A 7,324-nucleotide genomic window follows, 5' to 3' on the forward strand; every position below is an offset into this window, starting at 1 on the left:
CATGAAACATATATGAACATTCGCGTTTGTTAGTTAACACTCAAGAGAAGAGCCCGGCAAAAAACAGGTGAACACAAAAAATAGGAGTTAGAGATACGAACAGAAAAAATAGGGGGTTAGAGATACAAGTGAACAAAAAATAAGAAATAAAAGTATCTTCCACTTTTTTCCCCACAAGTTCAACAAAAGGGGGTACAGGTATATACAAGTAACTGAAGGATAGTGGTGTTAAGTATATAAGTAGGGCGCGGCGAGGGCCACTTTTGACCCACCTGTTACTGAAGAGTTAAGATGGGGGGGGGATGGATCCCTTTGCACTTAAATTTTTCCTTTGCAGCACGTCGCCCAAAACCCTCCACTACCCGCCCCGACACATGGCCAGCACTACTACAACCACAGCTTTTACAACCACTCTTAGACAGCAACCAACTGTTCAATAGGTGAATAGCGGTGGGTGGTAGCACAGGAGGGGTGTGTGACGCGCTCCTCCCCCCACCACAGCCCAGAGCACACTGACAGCTCCCCAGCACCGTTACTCCCTCAACATCCCCCCCAACACCCCCGGTCCACCTACCAGTTTTCCTTCCCCAAGAATATCTCCCTTTTTAGCCGGTTTACCGGTAAACTGGTGGAGTGTAAACTCGAGGATGTAAAGTTAGGTGTGTCTTGTGTCATTCAGGAGAGCGTAGGGTGGAAGGGTAATAGGGAAATGGGAGAAATTGTGGATTATAATTTTGTAGGACGCGCCAGAAGCCCCGTCAGGAACTAGGCCCGAGAGGCGTTCAAAGTCGGCGAAAATGAAGCTTTCAAAAAAGATATTCTCCTCCCTCGCGGCGCTCCCAGACAAAAACAAAATAATCACCTAATAAATAATTAGATTTAACCTATCTTTCCTTACAGATGGAATGAGGAACTAGCCAAAGACGGTTTAATAAACACAAGGTCACAATGCAAACCTTGCTAACAGGACCTCAGCTCGGTAAAAGGGGGTGTTGTCCAGGTATGTTTTTTCTAAAATCTGGCCTTGAATACGCCTTCACAACTATGTCTTAAGTATCTGCCACATTTGTGTCGTCTAATATATGTGACCTGAGCGCCATCTGTTCTCCAAGGAGGGAAGGATTTTCATGCTTCACGTGGTTATATCCTAATGTTTTCTCTGGCTTATTCCTCTTATATCTCCTTCATTCCAGAGTTTGAGCGCTTAATTAATATACCTGCGGTAAGTGTTTCGTGTCTTGTCTCTCTCTATACATATCTGGGCGTCTATCATGTTTGTATCTACATTTCAGGATGTCTGTCATATCATTCATGTCTGTACTGTATATCTATGACTGGGTGTCTTGTCATGTCTTATCTCCACGTCTAAAGTGTGGGGTCGTGTTTATATCTCAGCCCATCAAGGCCGCCAAGGAGCGGCCGAACCCAAAGACGTTTTCGTTAATTTTAAGGTATTCAACCTAAAACTGATTGAATATAAATTAATATTAATGTATATTATAATGTTGCGTATGAATAGGAATAGGATAGATTAGATGTAATTGGCTCTGTTGGTAATTATTTGCAATTTAAAGTACATGAAACATTTAGAGAAGTGCATTCACAACCCGTCCTCGACTCCATTCCATCCAGCGGTCGACCCCGAAGACGCATTCATAAATTTTAACATGCTGTTCATTCAAAACAAGAATTTTCTCAAATATAAATTAATATTATTTTATATTATCATATTGTACATATTTAGGCACTGGTTAGGTGTTTTGGTGGCGATTATTTGTATTTGTAGTACGTGGGTGAAGCATTTAAAGCGTTGCGGTTCGAACAAAATTCGTTAGTGAAGACTTTGTTTCGGAAGTGTTCGAACGTCATCAGTTGTGAATCGTGTGTAAACTGTTTTTCATTCATAAACAGGGGGGGTTTGGCGAGTGCATGGAATGGGCTTTGGCCTTTGTTTAAAGTACGGGCTAATTCAACCACAAGAAGAGAGCAAAGCCCTGTTCAAGAAAAGTTCGAACGTAATCAGTCAGCCTGTTCTCATAATCAAAGACCAAAATCCATTCCATGCCCGTCTTCCAAACAAAGACCCAAAGTCCATTCCATGCACCCGCCAAACCCGCTGTTTATGAATGAAAAACGGTTGACACACGACTCACAACTGATGACGTTCGATCACTTCCGGAAGAAGTGCTTCACTGACGAATTTTATTCGAACCACAACGCTATAAATGCTTCACCCACGTACTATAAATACAAATAATCGCCAACAGAAACTAAACACCTAACCTAACCAATGCCTAAATATGCGCAGTATGGTAATATATAACAATATGAATTTATATTTGAGAAAATTCCTATTTTGAATGAACAACATGTTAAAATTGATGAATTTATTTGGGGTCGACCGCTGGTTGGAATGGACTTGCGCTGAGGACGGGTTATACAAATACAAGTCATCGAACAGAACCTAAACACCTAACCAAACCAATGCCTAAATATATACGATATGGTAATATATAATATTAATTTATATTTGAGAAAATTCCTATTTTGAATGAACAGCATGTTCAATTGACGAATGCGTCTTTGAGGTCGGCCGCCGCATGGACGAGCCTAGCCCGAGGATGAGTTGCATTGTAACCTAAACGTTCCCTACTTGTGTAAAGGAGGAATGTATATGTTTATCTCTCAGAATGTTTGGTAATATGTTTATTGCTTGTGATGTGTTTCTATGTATGTATTAACACGATGTACTGAACGGGGTGAGAATAGCTTGAGCTACCTCATCCCTTTGTGTGTATTTTACCTCAAACTTATTTCAATTTCAATTAAACGTTCCCTAAATCAACATAACCAAAACACCATAAATAGATAACTATCCAGGCCTAACAATGCATAAACTTATATCACTGACCGCAACTCATCCTCCTGTTTAAATAGTATCTATTGTGATGATCGTCAGTAGTGAGAATGCGTACTTTCTTGGCTATTAGACAGTAGTATACTGACTAGTAAGGAATTCTTTTAAAATAAATGAAGCTAAAATACAAACTTAAATATTCTTAGGCCTAGTATAGCACACATATGTACTATATTAAGCCTCAGATATCGTGTATTAGGCTCAGGGAGGTTAATATAGGTTAGGTTAGTTTGTCAAAGAAACACAAGTAAACATTAGTTTTCCGGTTTGTCCAACTCAGTATTTCCGATCTCGACTTTCTAATTTCGCTGTACGTCGGTATATAATATACTCTGGCCCTCATCGTTACTATAAGTGCTACCAAAACAGGAGGATAGGCTGTCAATAGTCACACTGCTTCTCCTTTCTCCTGATTCTCACTTTACCTTGGGTAATACCAGTGTGATCAAGTCCTCTACGGGCTCACCATAGACCGTGCTACTTGGAACTTTTGATTCCAGGTAGCGAATCTTAAACAACAACAACCAGTGTGATGTATCTATTTGCGAAAGATTATATAGCATCAAGTTGGGATCACAAGAGGATTATTTTATAAATTGACAACCATGTCCATGAGATAGATCAGTACTAACATCGTACAAAATAAATATAAAATTTGAAAGATGACATTAGGATCATGAACTTTGCTGATAATGGAGAGTTTTGACTCATCAAATGAAAATAGAGTATTGAAGGTTGATCTCATCAGAGTTAATAGTCCAAAGGGAGAGTGGGTTATTGTCCAATTTTGACACGAGTGAGTGTTAGCCTCAGCTGTTTGTGTTCAAGGTGATGTGACCTTAACACTGTGCCTGGTGTGTCAGTAGTGTTGGTACCTCTGGTGTGTCAGTAGTGTTGGTACCTCTGGTGTGTCAGTAGTGTTGGTACCTCTACTGTGTCCGTAGTGTTGGTACCTCTGATGTGTCAGTAGTGTTGGTACCTCTGGTGTGTCAGTAGTGTTGGTACCTCTGTTGTGTCCGAAGTGTTGGTATCTCTACTGTGTCCGTAGTGTTGGTACCTCTGGTGTGTCTGATGTTGGTACCTCTACTGTGTCCGTAGTGTTGGTATCTCTACTGTGTCCGTAGTTTGGTACCTACCTGTACTGTACCTCTATTGTGAGGTCTATACCTAAGAGTGTCTATGGGGAAGTGAGGTCTATAACTCTTCATGTCCCGCCCATTAACTTTGGTGTACCCATTGCGTTTCAATTTCAAACTTTCAAAATCTCAAAATCAAAATCTAACTATTCAGACTTTCATTTTTTTTAATTAGCATTAAAGTTGTGGAATGAGGTAACTTCCGTACGAGTACTCCTTTCATTCCTTCAGCTCCTTTACTTTCCCAGCTGCTTCTTCCTGTATCCCCTTGTCCTGCGTGCTCTTAATCTGATCCTTGTCCACCGTATCTACTCCCCTCAGTATCTTGTATGTTGTGATCACATCCCCGCTGGTCCTTCTGTCTCCTAGGATTGTATGATTTAGTTCAATTATCTTATCTTCGTAGCTTAGCACAGGCACCAATCTTGTTGTAAACCTTTGTAATCTTTTTCAAATTTTGGTTTTAGGCTTCTCAAGGTGCGGATTCCATGCCGGTGCTGCATATCTCGGTATTGGTCTAACAAATGTTGCGTAGATGTTGTTTAAGATTCGCTACTTGGAACAAAAAAATCCAAGTAACACGGGCTATGGTGAGCCCGTAGCGTGCCTTGAAGGCGTCATGGTTTAGGTTTCTGTACGACGTTCTTATATCTGCCAGCGTCCCATATGCTGCCGATGTTATCGTGTTTATATGTGGAACACTCCCTTCCAGGTGCTGTTTACCGTACTGGCTTAAGCTGGTACTTTTGATAATCACATTACATATCACCAGCCCCGGCCGGGTTCCCACGCCCGGCTCAATGTCCTCCCGCCACTCCCACTCTCTCCCACATCTCTCCCTATTCACTGGACATTCAACTCAAAAGGACAATGAACCCATAATCATCACTACCTTTTCATTATGATGGATTTTTTCTACCCACGGAGTTTTCCCAGAACGTTTCACAAGGTCGAAAATATCTTCCAAGATTTCCTCCTCCCTGGTTGATCAGTCCAGCAACCAGGAGGCCTGGTCGACGACCGCCCCGGAAGCACCTCAAGGTAACCTCCCTCCAAGATAATAATAATAATTTTTATTTATAGTAATTACATTTTAAAACAAGATACAGTAGAGTTTTCGTAGGTACACGGTGTAAATTCTATAATGCCACTAATAGGCACAGCCTGTCCCCAACCTCTTCTCTCAACTAATATATCGCATTTTTTTTACGATAGCGTAACCAATGATACAAATGCAATCTATTATGACAAATAACAGCTCATAAATATTCACGTTTTTAATGCATCGGCCGCAATAGGCTTGGCAAGTTGTTTGGGTTCCAATGTTTTGGGTTAAGTCGTTGGACTTTTTACCGAGTGGTTAACTTGAATGAACGACCTGATTTGCTCGGCTCGACAAAGCCCTCCTGGGGAAACTTTGAACTCCTGTGGAAATAGTTGTAGAAAACTTCCGGGGAGTTAAATGGTTGACGCATTTCCCTGCAGAATTACCTTCTCTGGGTCTTGTTTCTGGTCATCTGAAACCCTCGGCAGTTTAAGACTGTTAACTGTCTGATTGTCAACTGCAAACAGCTTACCGCTGTGACTTCACTCCAGCTCCTGACAGCTATTTAATATTTCCGACTTTTTAACTGACGCTTTGAATTATACTTTCTGGAGAACGGGAGCTGAATTTGCCACAGGGTAGGCTTTCCGTACAGTTTACGATAGTTCAGTTTGACAGCGTCTTGTTCAATATACCTGGGAGACCATATGCCGGCGATGAGTCACAATAACGTGGCTGAAGTATGGTTGTTCTCAATCGACGATTCACACAATCGACTTGAGATGGTCCAGGACGGACCGAAACGTCGTCGTCCCTTCACCTTCTGGTGTGTGGTCTGGTCAACAATCAATATACCTGGGTCTCTGTGTCATAGATCAGTATACCCTGGTCATTGTGTCACAGCTCAGTATACCCGGGTCTCTGTGTCACAGCTCTTCCTATGTACCACTAGTTTTAGACTGGACAAGTTACTGAAATTCGATAGCCGGGAAATTCATAGGCTAGAGATAAAATAACAGATAGTCATACAGATAGACACAAATGCTTGTACGTATAGGTTTATCGACCTTCCCCAGAATGCAACAAACCAATGGTCTAACTCCCGGATACCTATTTTACTGATAGGAGAACAGAGGCATCAGGTGTAAGGAAACATGCCCAACCCTCGGTTGTGAGCCGACGACGTAAGCTACTGCGCTACAGGACCCATTTCCTTATTATGGTTCCCCATGATACCCATCCTGTTGGCGGTGGCAGCGAGGTGACAGGAACTGGACCCCAATAGGCTAAGCAATTTACATTTGTTGTTAACTATAGTTAGTTTTAATATGCCTGAAATTAATGATGTGGCAAGAATTGTGATATAATTACATGACTAGTTAACGTTAAGGAACATATTCATGAGATAAGCAAGTTTTGCACAGGCACTCACAGTGTGGGTGTGTGTGTGTGTGCGCGTGTACACACACACACACACACACACACACACACACACACACACACACACACACACACACACACACACACACACACACACACACACACACACACACACAATAGATAGCCCGATAGGCTCAGGAATCTGTACACCTGTTGATTGACGGTTGAGAGGCGGGACCAAAGAGCCAGAGCTCAACCCCCGCAAACACAACTAGGTGAGTACAACTTGCAGTACGTCACTCACTCATTTTTTCCCAGCGATGTTTCATTTCCATTTTATTTTTGTCATTTGTAGTCAGAAGTAATTATTTATATGAGTGTATTACGTAGGCTTCCGGGGCGGCTTCCCCTTACCAGCCACTCCAGAAGACACGCTCTGATGTGGCGTAAATAGTGCTCCCTTTCCTACTTTTGTACCCAGTCATATCCTTCTCCTACCTCCTCTTGTGGTCATTTCCTCACACAAAACGCGTTTGTTACCAGAATTAGATTATATAAATAGCAATGGTTATCGCAATCGGCTCTCGTATCCTGGTCGGGGAAGATTGACTTGGGCGCCATTCCTAAACTGTAGCCTCTGTTCACCCAGCAGTGAATGGGTACCTGGGACAAGATTCACGTAGCAGTTACGCACGCACTTACGAATCTTTACATCTTGTCTCAATCTTTGGCGGCTTTGTTTACAATTATTTAACAGTTAATGAGCTCCGAAGCACAAGGAGGCTGTTTATAACAGTAACAACAGTTGATTGGGAATTTTTTCATGGTTGTAAACTGTATAATAAA

General features: G+C 41.9%; 1 protein-coding gene across 12 annotated transcripts in view; it reads right to left on the reverse strand.

Moving 5' to 3' along the window:
- LOC123771040 (serine-rich adhesin for platelets) overlaps positions 1 to 518 on the reverse strand; it is a 116,818-nt gene extending 116,300 nt beyond the window's left edge. For all 12 annotated transcript variants that reach the window (XR_011223782.1, XM_045763303.2, XM_045763311.2 and 9 more), the window contains exon 1: positions 273 to 518. The gene's annotated coding sequence lies outside the window, so the exon portion shown is untranslated. The remainder of the gene's footprint in view (positions 1 to 272) is intronic.
- Between the last annotated feature and the right edge of the window lie 6,806 nt (positions 519 to 7,324).

Source organism: Procambarus clarkii, chromosome 65, assembly GCF_040958095.1.
Source record: "Procambarus clarkii isolate CNS0578487 chromosome 65, FALCON_Pclarkii_2.0, whole genome shotgun sequence".
Lineage (NCBI taxonomy): Eukaryota > Metazoa > Arthropoda > Malacostraca > Decapoda > Cambaridae > Procambarus > Procambarus clarkii.